Raw genomic sequence first — 19735 nt, 5'->3', positions numbered from 1 at the left:
TATGCACTTCAAATGTCAAGTATTTTAATATAGGGAATTACTAGTGCATGCATTTTTTAGGACATGGAAGCTGGCACTGACAAACTTAGCTTCCTACACCAGCAACACAGGGGGTTTCAGGACATTCACCTGGAAGCGGTTGAGAACCTTCTGCCTGCTGTTCTTGCACACATCTGCCTGCAACTGCATATGACTTCGTCTTTCCACCTCATATCTCACATGAGGGCCTATCCTAGGACGTGGATAGGAATAAAGGCATGAGGAGTATGAAAATTTACAACAGATACTGTGAGGTGTGCAGAAGAGGACCAACACAAAGTGAAACCAATTGTGAAAAGAAGGTATGATGCTTTATTAGAGAAACACACAGTGGAGTTAATAAGATTGCCCCTAATTCCATAATCTTACATTCTACCCAAGAAGGGTTGACTCTATGCCTGTGGGACTAGTAGGCTTTGCATTACACATGGCATGAATAGTAGGTGGTCCAGGAAATCTTAAGCAAGAGAGGAATTAACACGTTTAGCTAATTACCACCATGAGAAAAAAAAAAAAAATAAGTGTTCAAAGCAACACTTCAACAGATGGTTAATCAACACTGTCATCTTCCTACCTGGAAAATATTAGGGATAATAAATTCATAAATACAAGGAAAATTGGTAGAGAAAAATCAACTGAAAGTCACTGTTACTTTGTAAGAAAATGAGGTATTTTAGATATTATTTTGAAGATTAATATAGTGCTCTACAAAAAATATTGGTCCAGAAATGATATGTTTTTCAAAGACATTTTCAGATTAAAAATCACACTGCCTAGAAAAAGTAGAGGAATGCCAAATAATTACTATAAACATATTTAGGTGACCCATATTAAAAATGGACTTCTTTTTCTTCTTTTGTATTAAAGCACCCAATGCAGAAGCTTGGCCATTTTAAAATTTTGTACTAGATTTTTGCCTTTCATCTAATTCCTCTAAAAACCTGTGCCATGACATAACTCTCCATTCGTCAGGTCTGTCTGGGTAATGCAAGTCAATTAAATTTCAGCAGAACATGTAATTACTGTTGGGAGTCCCTCTTCAAGATTTTTCAGTTTCTCTTTAGGGATTTAGAACTGAACAATGAATAATTTTGGTTTGATTAAAATTCAAGTATCGAATCCCTAAAGGGTCATTTTATAGAAATCTGCCAGTCAGTTGACAGACTCATACACCTCTTGCCCACTCTGTGGCTATCCTTTCCCCAATGTTATAAGCCCCCAGTGAAGGACTTCTGTTTGCTGATATTTCATCCCACATATCTTGTAGCTTGGAAATCTTATAATGAAAGAAGTGACATACTATTCCAATTTAACGAGTTGTGTGCAGGAAGCACTATAGTCCCAACATGCACTAGACTCTCTTGAATAAGAAGACAACGTATTGACCTTCTTTCTTCTAATATTATAATACATAATATGTTTATATATAGTTAGCATTGCACTTGAAAAATAAGTGACCTTCTAACTAAAACTAACAGTGGATGTAAGAGCATTTGCTTAAATAAATAAATGTTTATAATCAATGTTGTTGGCAAGCCATCTGATAAAAATAGAAAGGAGAATAATACAAACATGTTTTCTGTCATAACAGGCCTTATAGGCTAGTGGGGAAGGCAAAAGCTTTAATAAGAGAATTCTGTCATGTGAGAGAGATGTACTGACTAGGCAAGTGAAGGCTATGACAAGATGACCCCCAATGGGAAAACATCAAGAAAAGTTTAACTGATTCTGAGCTGACACTTGAGGACTGAACAGATTAGCAAATTGAGCTTGTGAATATGTGACTATATGCCTTAGACATGTGTTGTGGGGAGACCATGGAGACGGAGAGGATTATGCAAGTGAAAGAAATAGTGTGAGTTTCAGTGCTTAGAGGAAGCAGCATACTTTATAAGAACTACAATATATTTCCTAGAGATTGCCAGGTATAAGGGATCCAGATTAGTAAATGAATAAATGAATATATTCCAAAAGTAAAATATAGGGTTTATTTTAGGGAAAATAGAAATGAACTGATTTTTAAAGAGGGAAGTGACAGTTACTTAGAATTACTGTAAACCTTAATATGTCCTCCATAATCATAGAAAGTATATTAGACTTCATGTAGAGAGTGACCAACCAAATGCAGCACTTGAATACTGTCAAAGGTGAAGACTGTACCTGTAATTTTCACACTTGGAAAATATCATCACAGTTTGCTTCCCACTTCTGACCAGGCCAATGTTTGCACATACTGTGAATTTAGTTATATTAACAAATATCATAGTGTCCTAGGTGGGGAATGTTGTCCACAAAGGTACCAGTTAGCATAAAGTCAAAGGAATAAACAGTTTTAAAATCCATTGAATATACAAGTTGGTAAATACCTTAAGAAAGAAAAGTATGACTAGATATTTTATCTTCAGAGGAATGATCTAGGCATTCAAGTTGAATGCCCAATTTGAGTCTTGCTACCTAAACTGGTAAGCAAAGGGCTTATTCAAGGAAAGAGTAAAGGAATTGAATATAAAGAGTGTAAAAATCCCCCCCTCCCCAGCCAGTGACATAAATGTCATCTGTGGTCAAGTTGTGGTCAAGTTGTGAAAATCCAATAGCATGCTGAAGAGTTGGAGTGGTCCTCAGTGTCAACTGAAATAAATGTGCAGCCTAAAAGTTAAGTTATGTTTTATTTGGCGGGAGGACTCGAGCCAGGAATGACAGCCCCTCAGATGGCCCTGAGAGACTGGTCTGAAGAGGTAGAGGAGGAGCTAGGATATATAGGAGCTTTACAACAAAGACCAGGTAGTTGGAACAATAAAAGATTGCTTGTTATCTAAAGAAAACCAGGTATCTCAAGTTAAAGAATTTAGTGCTTTTCTATATATGGGAGGAAGCAGACATGTGGGCTCACTGAATTCATTCCTTTGACAAGCACCTAGCTATCTAGGGCCAGTATCCTGTTCTTTCTTATTCTGAGTCCCCCCAGGGTGCACCATTGTGAGTGGCTGCAGAGGCTGGGCTGCAGGCCCATTTTCACTGGGGGGTGGCAGCAGCCTCTGATGACTTGGCTTCAGCACTCTTTGTTTACTGATATGGTTGCAGTATTTTTGTTCACATCAGTATCACTAAAATTAATGGGGACCATGGTATATTGTCTTTTATACCTAAGAAGCTTTAGTAGGACCATCTCATGAATGGTTTATGAATCAGAATAATGTTCAAGAAACGTAAAGAGGTAAGATTTAAATTCAGTCATAATTCCACCATCTTATAACCGAAGTGTAATAAAAATGTTAAATACCTATACTCTTATAATAATATGTCCTATATATGGTCAAGACTCTTAGAATATTAATAGAATGTCCTACATATGGGCAAAACAAGTAATGCAAGTTCTGATGTATCCTAGATATACAGCTTAAATGGAATTATGGGAGAATGGCATAATGATTGTAATGATTCCAGTAACCGTGGAGTAACAAGGGCATGTTTCTAAGTGCATTACCTATGTTACTAATTCTAATACTAGTATTTTTTATGTGCCAAGCACTATGGAAAAGATTTTACCTGGATTATCTTGTTTCTCTTCAAAACAGTCTAATTTTTGTTACTATCCCCATTTCACAAATGAAGTTTCTAAGGTTTAAAGTGGTTTAAAACCTTTCCCAATCCCCACAAAGCCAGAGGCAGGATTCTGAGCAAGATTTGAACGTAAAATCAGTATTTTTATTTTCTAAATATCCTACCTTGTAGTCAAATGAGAAAGCCAGCTTATAATGATTCTTGATAGGGCAATATTCAGTTTTCAGAGATTTCCATATCATGTTGGTAACTTGAAATCATCTGTGATGGAGGTATTTAGATCACAAAAATCTAAAAACACCACAGATAAGGGCCATTTTTTGAGAGAGCTTGTTGTTAAACATTTACCATACACATGGATGTATTGAGCCTATTAAGCCATGTAGGTTATAATTAGAGGAGAGGCAAACTAAAGTATGGTCATAGAGTGTGTCAGTCTGTGTGTGTCTCATGTGTGTATATTCTGCAGTATGCTGAGAAATCATTTTTGTTGTTCTATGATGAACAGAACTTGGGAGATGAATAATGGAAGCCATATAACAGAGGGGCCTTAATTTAGAACGTAGATGTCTGAGCAGCCCACACTGTATATGTATGTGTGTGTGTGTGTGTGTGTGTGTGTGTGTGTGTGTGTGTGTGTGTGTGTGTGTATGTGTATGTTGGGGTGGGGGTGGTGATTAAGAGGAAGGCAAGTTACTTGACTAGAGGCAGAATAATTTGGCTTTGTTATAAAAAAAAAATAAAGTAATACATTGCACTAGAATTTATCAGGGTAAGGTTGTGATTATATTATTGGAATGTCCCGAGTATCAGTGAAAAATTTTGTACCCAGTAAAATGTGCACAGGAGACAAGGAAAGGTTAAGAACTGAAGCAGGCAGCTAAAAATAGAGGTGTTGCACTATGGGAAGTCACTGCTGACCAGGAGAAAAGCTCTGGTCTGACGAGGAGTGCAAGTATAGGCTTCCAAAAGTTCAGGCAAAAACTGGCAGAAAATCTACCATGGCACTGGCTTTGGAATCTGAATGCTTGCTTCTGATGACCTTGTAACAAACAGACTGCCGGATATTTCTCCAGCAATCAGGATCATCAGAGAATTGCAGTTTGGGGTCTGCAATCATGGTAAGCCACATGCAAGTCCCCAGGGCAAGAAAAAGAGAATGCTTTTATGGGAGGAAAAGGATGTTGGGAGGGCGTCATAAACAGGGAGTCCAAGACTTTTCATTAGTTCAGTCTTTGCCAGAAAAGGAGTCTTTCTTTGTCTTTCTTCTTCCTGTTGGGATGGACTATTGTGTATGGCATGAAAGCACCCCCTTCTGGTCTTCCACTCTATTTAATAGAGGTTTCTGGGGTTTTTTGGTTTTACTTTTTTTTGCTAAAATTTGTATTGTAGGAACTTGGAATAGAAACACTGTACAGAATCTCCCTTGTCTCTATTAGCACTTTAATTTCAGACTAACTTTACTTGTAAGAGAAAGCACCACAATTTTATAAAACAATAGAAAAAATATTCATTGTTCTTAGAATAATCTATTTAAGCTAAAGGATACAAAGCTAAAAGTTTAATATAATCATTAGAGTTGTTTGGCATCTAGATGCATTTAGATTTCAAATTCACATGCTGGTTATTAGGGAACTTTTAGTCATTTGATTAGCGTAAATTAGCTTTAGCCTATTAAGTTCTTCCATCACGAAGCTGAACATAATTTGAATATTCACACCGAAGTATGGTTTTTCTATGGAATAATTATTGAATCTTTATAATTAGCAATTACTAAAATAATCCTTTTAAAAGACCCTCTTGATCCAAGAACTGATTACTATGGCATTACTCATCAGATGAAGAGCTATTTAAAAAAATCATTATTTCTCAATGTCTCTGCATCTGGATAGGCAGCAAAAAGTTTACTAAGTCTTTGAATTCAAATTCATGGAATATACATGATCTCACATTGCATATTAAGAACAGAAATGACTGTAAAAATGAGTGTTTGTTTTCCTTTTTCGTTTTCCTAACATTTTTAATTCTATACTTTTTTTAAAAAAGTGACATTATATTTGAAGAGCATTTTGGAATTTACCAGATGCTTTCACATTCATCAATTTGCTTGGTAATCATATCTAGAAATTCTATGAGATGGCAAAATAAATATAATAGAGACTTTGTGAATGAAGAAATCAAGACACAAAAATATTAAGCTCTTCCCCAAAATCATCACAGGGGACTACAAACAAATGTATCCTACTTTTATATAACCCTCTTTTCCCACTACCCTGAGAATTTGTAGCTTGGGTTTGTGAATTTGTATCATGAACTATTGTTCAACATTTAGATGTCCTCAGAAAGGGAAAAAGAGGGAGCAGAAGAAAATCAGAGTGAAAGGCAAGAATAACAATGAAAATGAAGAAAAGAAAAAGAAAAAAATTTAGTTAGATAATTCTAAAATTCAGCATTTCATAGTGACTGGATGTGTTTGCTGTTTGTGAGTAATTCAAAGTCCAGCTGGAAATTTCCCTGTATTTTGTTTCTTGGACCAGTTTCTTTGTAAGTTTAATCAGAACTTTTTTTATATAAAGTTGTAGCAAGATCACATTTTGTGAAGCAAAAGTTGCTGAGTAGCGTATTCTTTTTTATTGGAGCATTTCTCTAAAAACTGAGTAAATTAGAATTTACTCCGCAATAATGTATAAAACAGATAGATACACTGCGATCCAGAGGGAGCAGAAGATATACAGCATTATCTCCACATGCTCTTTGAAAATGCTATCATTCATTTTAGTATTCAAAGAAAGAGTAATTTGTAAAAGTTGCGTGTTCTGCAGAGTCACTTTGTTAAGTTGCTTAAGCTCATTGATTTCTTTAGGGACGACTTCAACTGCCAGGCACTTTAGGGCACTTCCCGAGGGCAGCTCATTTGACAGTAGTTTGGGGAAACATACTTGTCTGAGTATCAATTTCCTGTCACCTTACATGCTATCTCTATGAATTATTAAAGCAACTGTAAGAAAGGAGAACACAGTGATTTTCAAGATGCAGTACTTCCTATGCTTTATCTGACTACAGTAAAAAAAAAAAAAAAAAAAAAAGACTTTCTCCTAAAGCTATGATCCATTAAAGCCTGTATAATTTGGTCACTATTTCTTGAGTCATCTTCTTTTATAAATGTCCACCAGTCTGATAGGACTTTGCTCTAAAAATGAGACATAAAAAACCCACATACTATTTAGTGGCTTAATGCTTCAAATGAATATTTGTTTTTGCAGCATTTTAATTTTACAGAGAAGAATAAACCAGAGAAATTAAATGACTCTCCAATTCATCCAGGTAATTTAGTGGCAAAGAGCAGAGGGGTGTTGGCAGTTTTTACTTGTCTCTGCTCTTTATTGTGCCATCTGAGAAGCCTTGGACTCCTTAGTTCTTAGAGGGTCTATTGCATTTTTTTCAGAAAGCATCTTGTTGATAATTTTGCATTTATTGATATTCTCTTTATGGTATAAGTATATATATGTATCTCCTTTAAAAAAGACTGTTCACTACTTGTTTTGTGTGGGATTCTGTGAATGTCTCTTAAATAGTGTCTCAACTGTGGTAAATCATTATATCTTAACTATTTTTTTTTATTTTTGAACTAAAATATTTTGTGCCAAGATTACAATTTTTTCCTTTTCCTACAATTCTATTTTTATTAATTGACAAGATTTTTAGTATTTCTGATATACATTCTATATTCTTACACTCAATTTTCTATATACTATTCATGCTTTCTGTACATTTTTTAAATTGTGTAAGATTTTTAAAAATCTGCATTGTTAATATCTTTGAGGAAGTAATTTTAATATTTCTATTTATTAGTTGCAGATATAATTGAACTCATTCCTTTCATCTTATTTTGTGTTTTCTACTTAGTGTGCCTTTATCTTCTTTTTCTCCTTTTCCCTTCTGTACAATTTATCAAGTTTTCTTCATTACCTTAATTTATCCCATTTTGAAATTTATACTTTGCCTTCCTTTATATAGCTAAACCTTTAAGATCTGAATAGATATGCATGATTCATCACATAGTATTATCTCTCAAAAGCATTGATTCTATTTCTCCCCATCCTCCATTACTCTCGTTATTTTAGTCCTATCTTATTGTTAAAGGTCCACAAATCAACATTGTTGTGAATTTATAATCAATGTACACAACGTTTAGTTTGACAGACTTTATAGAAATTTTCAGACACCTAAGAAAGCAAAAGAATGGTAAAATGAACCCCTGTGTAACTGTCACCAAGCTTCAGTAACTAACAGATATCTAGCATCCTTTTTTTAATTGTTTTCCACACAAGGTTTTTTTGCTGCAGCATTTTAACGCCAACTGCTAGCAGTCACACATCATTTCACCATGAAACACTCAATGTAGATAGTAAAGAGATAAGACTTTTTAAACACAATTCAAATATTAGTATTTATATTACTGCCCCCAAAGTTAATATTCTGAGTTACTATATTTACTGAAGATTTAATTCCATTTTCTTCTAGAATATCTGATTACACATGACAAGTCTGCATTTATGCTAATGGATATTTTTATCTTTTCTTTTTTCTTACTCTTAATAGACCCACTCTGCCTTTAACATGCTGCTTCTAGGTGGATCAATACGTATATTTTATATGTTCTTTGACTGAGGCTGATTGTTTTTTTAAAATCCAGAGTCCCAAGGACATTCTTTAATTTCTGAAAGTTCATTATCATCACAAGCATTACCTTATTTTATCACCCTTTTCAGAGTATCCTATCAGACATATATCCCAAGTCCTTTCAAATCTCTTCTCCTTGTTTATTAACCTTTCGGTATTATTATCTCTGTATCTTTCTGTCATTCTTTCAATTTTGTCCTTTCTTTAGATCTATGAAAATCTCTTCAGCTGAGAAATGCTTCAGTTTATCTGTCCAGTGAGTATTTAAATTTTATGATCATATATATTCATATCTATCAAGAAGTTTATTTTTCACTCACATATGTGTTCTTTTCCATACTCATTATTTAAAAGTGGCTTATATTCTTTTACCTATTTATTCAAATATTTATGCTTGTGTCTCTTTCAGATTGTTGTCTCCAATTCCTAAGGTGCTAATTCTTTTGTTTATTGTAAGCTGCTAACTTTTCCTTATGGTGGTTTACTTCAGCCTGTATTTTATAACTTTCGATACTGAGTTTACCTCCTATGAGGTTTGATTTTCCTGTGCAAGTCCAGTGGGTGCTGTTATTTGACCACTCAAAAATTTTGAGTTTGACTTTTTCAAGGCTTCAGGGTTTTCTCCATTACAACTTTCATGTTGTTTTCATAGTTTAGAGATCCATTAAACAAGGGCACTTATAAAAGTTCCCATCTTACAAACAACACTTCATATAACATTTTTTTTCTCAGTCACAGCTTTTCTTTGCCATTTCACAGCCAAGAAGAGGACATTATTCTAATCACCCTTTCGTGATGAGGCATCTCACTGATATGTCAACTTTATATAGAAGGCTTAGTAACATTCCTGCTTGTATCAAAATTTGATCCTAGTCCTCAGGCCCATGTCCTTTCTACTATCCTCATTAGCTTCTAAGTTGTTAGCTCCTACTTAGTGCACCAGTGTTGACTCATCTCTGATGAATTTAGGATTGCCTTTTCTATTTCTGTGATAAATGTCATTGGCATGGTCACTGGGATGGTGGTTATCAAAAACAACAAAAGCTAACAACTGTTGACAATAATGTGGAGAAACTGGAACCCTCGTACACTGTTGGTGGGAATATAAAATGGAGCAACCACTATGAAAAGCAATATAAAGGAATCCTAAAAAAAATAAGAATAGTACTATCATATGATCCAGCAATCCTACTTCTGGGTATATATCCCAAAGAACTGAAAACAGGATGTTGAACATACTCAGCACTCCTATGTTCTTTATAGCATTATTCACAATAGCCAAGAAATGGATACAACCTAAATGTCCACTGATGGATGTATGGATAAAGAAGATATGGCATATATATATATAATGGAATAGTATTAAGTTTTTGAAAAGAAAGAAATCCTGCCATATAAAACAACACGAATGAACTTAGAGAACATTATATTAAGTGAAATAAATCAGTTTTAGAAGAATAAACATTGCATGATTCCACTTATATTCAAGTATCTAATGTAGTCAAACTCATACATGCAGAAAGTAGAATGGTGGGCTGGGAGAAGCAGGAAATGGAGATATAAAGTTTCAGTTATATGAGATGGATAAAGTTCTAGAGATCGACTGTACAACACATATATAGTTAATACTGTATTGTACACCCCAATGTAATGTCATTTAGTCAATTTGTAGATGCAAGTAACTCTCTCCTACACACACACACATATTAGTCTGGATTATCTTAACCCTCTATTATTGGCAAAAAAAATTGTTATGTCATTAATATTTTTGTCCCTAATATGAAAAGACAAATATTACTGAATTATTTTCATATCCTTTTCCATTCCTGCACTGATTAAGAATTATTTTTTGCCTCCTCTATTTGTAAGCCTTTGATAAACAAAATCAAGATAATATTTGAGAAGATGAATTGAGAGTCTCTAAGCCTCACTGGATAGATTTATTTGAGTAGCATATATTTACTGGCAAGAAAACACATGATTAGATCCAGAAGTCTTAGGTGAATAGATTGAAAAATGTAAATCCAGCCCAAGCTAATATAGATGGAAAATTTAAAAGAAATTTTAGAGGAAAAGAGAAATTTGGGGACATTCTAATGAATGCAGTATATATAATATGAAGAAGAATTTTAGAAGTTCCTTCTGAATTAAAAACACATTTTTGGCATTTTGAATTTATTCTATAGCAATTTAAAATCCTTTTCAATTACAGTTTGGTCTATTTCACTTATTGTTAACTTATAAATGGTAAGATGAGACCACAAATGGCTTGACTTTATATAAGTTACAGTGCTTTCAAACTTGTCTAGGCAAAGATGACTATCATGGGAGCAGAAATTTCATAAAATTAGCTCATTTGTTTCTAAGCTATGAAACTACCATAAAGGTCGGCTATAAAACTTTGAATATTTTCCTCTTTACAAGTCTCACTAGCAATACAGTCTTTTTCAATTTTGTGACAATGGCATATGACCATTTTCTACATAGCATATACTTAGTGTATGAAATCTTAAATTTTATGTTTTGTACTATATTTATTAAATGATACTATCTTAATTTCTACATGGTTTTAATTTCTAAATTTTCAGGTGCAACATTATACTGCTTATTTGAACTTCCTGCTATGCTTAGGACTTAAGGTATAGGCCAGTACTCTTTGCATAACTAGTGGTAATACAATGGGCACTAAATTTGAGTAACTATACCATATTAGTTTACTATATTTTTCTTACCCTCAGGTCAAAAAATACTAAGTTCAGGGTGATGGTTTAGCATATGTATCATATAATAACCTTGCAACAATAAGAGAATTAAAAAGAAAAAACAAAAACCAATTGGAAATATATATAATGTTGCTATTCTATTCACTCATTCTTATTTTGTACAACTAGTTTTTATTGTATTTCTTTACAAGAAAAAGAACAAGAATAGTAACTGTTAACTCACAGTAAAAACTATTTTTATGAAGGGATTTTAAGTAGCACACAAATCTAGTCTTGGTCTAGAACAGAGGAAGATAGAATCAAGAAAGGTGTTCTCAGGACACTGTTGATGGAACTATTACCACCATTGCACACCTCCCTGCCACTAAACATCCACCAGTGCCATCTCAAGTAAATCTTAAGTAGACCTATGCTTTTGACTACAACACTAGTGACCAATACCTGTCAGCAGAAATCTGAAAGTAAGAACCAGATCTAAATTACTGTACATAAAATAGATAATCAGTAAGGATTTACTGTGTAGCACAGAACTGTATTCAATATTTTGTAATAACCTAGGATGGAAAATAATCTGAAAAGATATATATATATGTAACCGAATCACTTTGCTGTACACCTGAAACTACTACAATATTGTAAATCAACTAAACTTTAATAAAAAAAAATCGGTAGCATAACTTGGCTGAGGTGGCTGAATAGAGTAAGTGGAATATTTTAGTCGCAATTATATTTACACCAGAATAGGGGCAAAGATACATCTGGACAGGTATGGACAAGGGGAGCAGGGAGGGGTAAAACTGACCCAGAAGACTGACTGACTCCTAGAAAATGTATCTGGGAAACTCATAAAAACACCGTAAGAGAACAAGATTTAGGTTTAGAATCCACTGTGAAAAGACAAGCTTCGTTTGTAACTATACCAGGTGTAGGTCTTCCCTATACCTTATAGCTCTTCCTTCTCCCCATGTTTCTACTCATCAAAGGATCCAAGACTTCAGCAAATAAACAGGAGAGAAAGAAGAGATAGAAATAGCATCACTATGCTTCCCTTCCATACTGCAGAATTCAGAGTGAGCAAGGTCTGAATTAAGAAATTTTAATCTGCACTACGTTTTGCAATTTTGCTATTAAACTAAAGGAGACTCTTAATTTACAGAAAGTGATCTGAACACTTGCCCAGAGTTTTGCCCACTGATCAGGGAGAAATAAGCTAAGAGAGCAGGTTTAAAGGGTCAGCCGTGAGGAGGTCTAACATTTGTTTCTCTGTGAACACTTACCTACTGCGGCTTGTAAAATTGTTATACAGCTAGTTACACTACCAAAGTTAATTTAGTATTTATTTTGGCATGTATATACTAAGCACTATTATGTATTTTGTAGGTACCAGTTACCATATAATAACGTCGTTTAATTGTCTTGATATGTATATATTCTATATTCATGATCTCAAGAAACATACAGTTTGTAAGGAATTTGATACACATGCAGTACTTAAAGTGAACGTTAAACAGATGTAGAGAGAACATACCCACCTCTGTGGGTCAGGCAGGACACGTGTGTTAACTGAGATTCTGAGTAAACCGTGGATAAATGGCTACAGACAGATACTACTTTAAAAGTACAATGGAATTAGAACAAAAACATAGGCTGAAGGAAAGACAGAATGTGTATGAAATGTATACGAAGAAGTGTATGTAAAGTAAATAGTCAAGAATAAGATTAAAAAATACAGTCTATCCCTTCCCACCCACCCCTGGAGTTCAAAATTTGTAGACACTGACAGGCATATGCAGAATAGATAAACAAGATTATACTGTATAGCACAGGGAAATATATACAAGATCCTGTGGGAGCTCACAGTGAAAAAAAATGTGACAATGAATATATGTATGTTCATGTATAACTGGAAAATTGTGCTGTACACTGGAATTTGACACAACATTGTAAAATGACTATTACTCAATAAAAAATGTTAAAAAAAAATACAGAAGTAAGCTATGGAACAAGTAATAAAAGTTAATTTAAATAATTGCTATAATAACTTTAAACATCGACTGGAAATAAGCCAATGTAGAGAGAATTTATTGTAACTGAAAGAATGAGTGATATTTCATAGAAGAACTTGTTCTAGGTGTTGAAGAATGAGAAGGTTTTAGATACACTGAGAAAATAAGAAAACAAAGCCATGCTGTTAGTCCCAATTTTTTTTTAAAGATCTCTGTAGTTCAAGTCTTTTTTGTTGTTGTTTTCAACTTTATTTTTTTGTTAGTTTGCATGCTTACTTTTGAAAACAATTTTCAAATAGATTTATTTTTATTTTATTTACTTTTTGAAGGGGGAGGTAATGAGGTTTACTTATTTACTTTTTGTTTTTAATGGAGGTACTAGGGATTGAATCCAGGACTGTGCATGCTAGCATGCACTTTACCACTGAGCTATACCCTCCCCATTCTTTTTGTTTTTAGTTTTTAAACTTGAGTTAACATTGATTTATAACCCTGTATGTTTCTATTGTACAAAATTCTGTTTCTACTTCTGTATACCCTACAACATGCTCACCACCAAAAAGATATTTTCCATCCCTCACCATACAGCTGATCCCCTTTACCCACTGTAGTCCTGATTGTTCTGATGCCTCTTGTACCAGGCACTGAGATAAAAATGAAGTTTCACTTTAGCTACCCCACACTATAAATAGCATATAATGTTTAACTCAGTGAATTTCGTGAAATTATTATCTGTGAGTTCCAGTTTTCTTTTATATAATATAGATACAGTGGCTTTCTTTTCTGACAGTGTCGTTCTCAGGATTCAATAAAATGAGATAATGTATCTGAAAATGTTTTATGGATCGTAAAGCTATATAAATGTAAGGCATGATTATTTTTTAAACCGCAATTCAAATCACTCAAAGATCCTCCAGAGATTTTCCAAAGCACAGTAATCAGTGGAAGAGTGATAAATTATAGTCACGATAAATGAATGAATATAATAAAGAGTATTACATTTATCACACAATTTAGATTTTCTGCAATGCCTATTTAGAATTATTATCTTAGGCAAAAACATAGAGCTTCTTTATTCCTTTAGAGGGCAAAATATCAAACTCACATCATGTTGCAGGAGTAACTCGAAGGTAAAATAGATTTATTGCTTACACATAGTAATATTGAACGTTGATGCAGGTACATTTTATATTACTTCAAACTCAAGCACTTAGACATTACAGTATATTAAAAAAAATCTTAACTTCTAAATATAGGGTAGATTACATACTATAAAGAATAAATTAAGAAAAACTGTATCTTGGCAGTATGACAAATGATAGAGCATTATTATAACGTTGATTCATGGCCCAAGGATAAAGTATATGACACCACAGTTTTGTGTTTATGTAGTCATCCCTCATGTGACAAAGGGAAGCCCATTAGCAATGTTCTGTGTAAGGTGCGTTGCTGGGATAAGAGTGTTCTAGGACCACAGTGATCCAAAGCTACAGACAGGGAGAGAAGAAAGAACAGAAAGAAAGGAAATCCAAATTACTGTAGATCTGAGTGACTTTCGTTGCTGGGAAAACCCAGCCAAGAATGAGATACAGAAAGAACAGAAAACCAAAATAACCACAACAATAGCAAAGAAGAGTTTTTTCTTTCCTATTGCAGATGGGAGTGGTGAATTGGGAAATTAATTTCAGAACTGAGATTTTGCATACATGTTCTTTTTACATAGTTCCCAATATGAATCAGACTATTAGTTTGGATTTTCACATGTCCCGTAGAGAATCAGATTTCCGGATTGAACCTGGAAAAGCTGTTTACATCTGTAACATTCTCATCATTTCCCAATAATTTTAACTAGCAGGAGAGGATCATCAATTTATTACTCAAATCAAGTTGGTCAGTTTTGAAAAGATTCTCACTTAAGTTTGAAAAGTAGAAGAATGAACTAAAAATGGATTATATTTATTAGAAAGAATGGTCAAATGAAGTAAGAGAAATATGTCAAATTATAAATTAGAGGGTAGCAAATGCAACAATTAGACCAGCCTTCTGAGCAGCAAGGCAGAAATACCCTTTCTCTCAACAAGCACTGGATTAAGAATGTGGTACATAAGAAATTCATTCGTAGCAAAAATGTTTGCAAAACGATCTAGAGTTAACTGACAATAAAAATAGCATACAGTTACATATTGCCATATATATTTTATGACATTCTTTCTTGACATTCACATTTAATAAGCTGGAGAGCAGGTATTTCCTCCACTTTAAAGGTGAAGAAAATGAGGTCAAAGAGAATATTTGCTTTCGCCAAAGCCAGACCCAGTAAACAGTTATCCAGGATTTAAAGCGTCTCCCAGTAGGCTTCTTTTCCTAAATCCTCTCTCTTTTCTTCTACTATTATGCTCTATCAATAGAAGAAATATTCCACACAGCACATATCAGCCTGTCATTAATTGATTTTTCTGCCATGCTCACACTCATTCATGCCAGTATTAGGTCACTTTAGCATAAAACATTTAAAAAATATTATACTGTATTATGTTAAGTAGAGAGTTTAGAGATTCCGACACAGAATTGAAAATAACCATTGATTTGCTTTTCCATATCTGCAGAACAGTCATGATTTCAGGTGACTCTCTTAACTTTTCAATTTGCTGAAGTGTGCAATTAAGAAAGTGGTATTACACACACGACCTGGTTAGGAGCGGACCCTCCGTCCAAGGCCCCGCGCTGGCTGGGCCGGAGGCTGTGCCCGCTGCCCCATGCCAGCCTGTGGACACCTCACCCCTCTGGGTTTGTGGTGAGATGTTGCCTGTGGTCCTGACAAGTTTCTCTCCTCGGTCCTCCCTTCTCCTAAAGAGCCTGCCAGCCAGCCCTGACCACCATACATGGAATTTCTGTCCTTGCAATCAAGAATTCCTACGGTCCCAAAGTCCCCATATCTGTCAGCGCCTCAGAGTCAAAAGACAAGATGCTCGGCCAGCTGGACAGGACATCTCCCTGGGTCACCTGGGACACCCGTTCCCTGCAGTGACCTGCCAGGGTCAGGGACTGACGTTGATCCCTTACACACTCCCCCACACACACCGCTTCCCCCACCACCGCAGGCAGCATGAGTGGCTGTGTGCTGCCTTGCCGGGCTTCCCTCCCAAAGTGACGCAGCATCCAGGACGCTTATTTCCTGCCCTCCAAAGCCCCTGTCGACATCATCCAATCCGCTGTCACTGTGGTTCCGTTCACCCCCAGCCCCACCTGCCTGGGACTCTAGAGAGGGCCTAAAACATCCCAACAACAGATTTCCCAGGCGGCGCAGGAGCCAGCCTCCCTGCCTCCTCCACCCTCAGGAGTCACGAGAGGTCTCTGAGTCCAGCACTGAGCAGCCCCGCCCTCCAGGCCCAGGTGGTCCCTGCAGAGCAGGAGTCCCAGGTCCACACGCTCACACACCTCCTCACCACCCCTCAGAGCTGGGCCTGCCAACTCCCACAGGCTTGTCTGTTACGACCTTCCTTAAGTGTCCCCAGTGGTAGGTCCATCACAGAGGGGCCCCGTGAGGCCTGGGGCCCTACAGCTCCACCGGCCGCTGCCAGGTCTCCGGGCACAAACCCGGGGGGCCTGGCCGCCGCGCCCTCCCACCCTCCGCGGGCACTGGCGTCACTGGGGCGGAAGTCGTGCCCACGCAGACCCGCCCAGCCCCGCTCCCAGCCCGGGACGCGGGTCAGAGCGACGGCGGCGGGGACACACTGCTCGCCACCCCGGCCGGCTCCGCGCCCCAGCCACCACCAGTGCGCCGCCCGGACCTCCAGGGCAAACAACAAAAGCAATCCTGAAATAAACGGAACCAGAACTCACAGAACCTTGTGGGGTCCACGAAGCAAACTGAAAAACAGAACCAGAACTCACCGGGACGCTCTGGGTCTCACAGAACCTTCGAAAGTTCACCGGAGCAGTGGTTCCCTCAGTCAGGACTGGAGCGTGCAGCCGTGGGCACTGCCTTGTGCTGGGCCGGGACCTGCAGGGCCCTCACGGCGCGGCCGCACTCTGGACCCTCCCGGAGCTTCTGCGGCTTCTGATGACGTCACTTTTATGTTAACAGCCTCATTCCCGTGGGGGTGGAAGCCAAATTCTCCTCCTCCTCCTTGTGGACCACGTGCCGGCCCATTGGCATCACCTGGATCTTGTTAGAAGTGCTAAATCCTAGGCCTTCAGCAATGGATTGATAGCATCTGCACTTGCCAAGTTTCCCAAAGATCTATTGCTACATAACAAATAGCTCCAGAGTGTAATGGCTAGAAACAATAAACATTGATGATCTTACATCTTTTCTTAGGGTTAAGAAACAGCTTAGCTGGAGGTCTCCTGCTCAGTCTTTCCTAAGGCTCCAGTCAAGATTTGGCCAAGGCTTGACTTTTAGGCTGGAGGATCCACTTTCAAGGTCATTAACTCACTGCCTGGCAAGTTAATGCTGGTGTGGCAGGAGGTGACAGCTCCTCATCATGCTTCCTCTCCACCTCACGGGACTGCTTGGGTGTCCTTACAGCATGGTGGCTTTCTGTTACTGAGGTAACTTTGGGTAAGTACCTTGGTCCTATAAGGCTGTTTAGAGATGACTATAGGCTTAGAACTTTCTCAGTTTCCTGTGTCAACCCTGTGGAAGGGAAGGAAGATGGGCTGGAGATTGAGATTGTGTTCAGTAAGCAATGGCTAATGATTTAATCAGTTGTGCCTGTGTAATGAAACCTAATGAAGAGGAGGGTTCAGAGAGCTTCTTAATTGGTGAACACGTGAGATTCAGGGAGGGTGGTGTGCTTGGAGAAGGCATTGGAAGCCCTGTACCCTTTCCCCATTGAAAAACAAATTTCAGCTGAGTAAATTTTAAAGCTTTTATTGGCTTTATTTCTGATTCATGAAATGGGCAGCATTCAATTAGCAGATAGAAAGGAGCTCAAAGGAGCTGTACAAAATGAAAGACTTACAGGCAAAAGGCAGCAGGAATGATAAAGTTACACAGACAAAAAAGTAGGTTGGTTATTGCAAATTACTGTCCTTTAGAGGATGGCAGGGGTCTCTCACAGTGCTCATTAGGCTATTCCTGATTGGTTTAAGACTCCATTTCTGGGAGAGCCAAGTCTTGGTTTGGTGATGTAGGGTTTAGCATAAGCAACCCCATTTGGGACCTGTTTTCTTGCCTTTAAGAACCTATGTCTTGCCCTGTGTGTCTCTTCTATCTGGCTGCTCCTGAATTATCTCTTTTTATAATAGATCTATAATCTCGTAAGGAAAGTGTTTCTCTGAGTTCTGTGAACCATGCTAGCAGATTAATCAGACCAGAGAGGGCTGTAGAAACCTCCAGTCTATAGCTGGCTGGACAGAAGCACAAGTGACAACCTGGACTTGTGATTGGGATCAGGAGTAGGGGGGTCTTGTAGGACTGAGCCTTTAACCTATCTCCAGGTGGAGAGTGTCAGATTGGATTTAGTTGCCAGACCCCCAGCTGGTGTTGGAGAATTGTTTGATGGTGTGTTACAAAGATACATACATTGGGATTGGTATCAGAATTGTAGGGTCATTTTTTAATTCAATTATTTTCATTGCTTCTTGTTTATTAACATAAATATTTAAGGCTATGAATTTTCCTCTGGGGAACATTAGCTGTGATGTAGTGTTTTTAGTATATCAGATATTCCAAATTTGAGTTTTGATTTCTTCTTTAATCCAAATGTTGCTTAAGAGAGAGCTTAAAAATTTCCAGGCAGAGGGCCTTTATATTGGTTATATATCATGTTATTGAATTGCAAATTCTTTTTTCTGTACTTATTTTTTAACACAATAAATGAGGATGGCTTAACAACTCAAAAAAAAAAAAAAGAAAATAGTATTAGATTACCTTATAATGGATAAGGGGGTAAGCCAATTAGTGATTTCAAAGCATAGTTACTAAATAAGAACATTTAGGAGTCAATATCAATTTTATTTACCATTAGGTTAGAATCATGTCTCTATAAATTATTTTATAATAATTATAAAATTATTAGTATATGGTAAAATAGAAAGGTAACGTGGTAAGTTTGAAGAAGTAGTATAGCATGAAAATTTGTTATTTAATATTAATATACCATGCTAAGAAGTTTGGTCTTAATTGTAAAGGGAAAAAGGCCATGGAAAGTTTGACAGCAGGTAATTTATAGTATTAGGATTGTAACTTACCTGCCTGAGAAGTGATGAAAAAATGGACACTAACACTAAATGTACATGTTATAATATTATAAGGGCCATAAGCAGGGCTAACATCTCTCAAGACCAAGGTTTCCCTCTACTTCTGGGCTCTAAATGTATTACACATTGATCTTGGTGTACACCTTCTCACTACATAGCGAGTGGAAAAATTAGGCTGAGTTCACCACCTGCCTCACATGAGTGAGATACCCAGGAAGCTCAGATCAGAGAGTATGTGCCCCAGATTCCCACCCTGTCTTCACCCCTCAATGATGCATCATTTCAACAGACAACTGTCAGGGGAAATTCCTGTATGTGATTTTTCTGGAGTACCTTTTAGCCATAAACAGTTGCTTTTGTTCCAAGAAGTAACAGCTTCCAAAAGCTTTGAGCTTTTCCTGATGCCAGTTACTTCTGGGGTTGGCAGAAGTGTTCTAACATCAACTTTCATGTCATCCTTATTGTCCCCTGTGTCAAACAGCTCCGAGGTCCTTTGGAACTGAGGATTATACCTTC

The 19735-nt window shown here is 36.8% G+C and overlaps 1 long non-coding RNA gene across 1 annotated transcript; it reads left to right on the top strand.

The window, feature by feature from the left end:
- The first annotated feature begins 4557 nt into the window (after window positions 1–4557).
- On the top strand, window positions 4558–18846 carry LOC141579818 (uncharacterized). The gene is made up of 3 exons (XR_012511831.1): window positions 4558–4721; window positions 8492–8539; window positions 17334–18846. It is a non-coding gene; the product is annotated as an uncharacterized LOC141579818 (long non-coding RNA).
- The last annotated feature ends 889 nt before the right edge of the window (window positions 18847–19735 follow it).

The sequence above is a fragment of the Camelus bactrianus genome, chromosome 14 (assembly GCF_048773025.1).
Source record: "Camelus bactrianus isolate YW-2024 breed Bactrian camel chromosome 14, ASM4877302v1, whole genome shotgun sequence".
In the NCBI taxonomy this organism is placed as follows: Eukaryota; Metazoa; Chordata; class Mammalia; order Artiodactyla; family Camelidae; genus Camelus; species Camelus bactrianus.
This window is presented reverse-complemented; position numbering and strand designations above follow the sequence as displayed.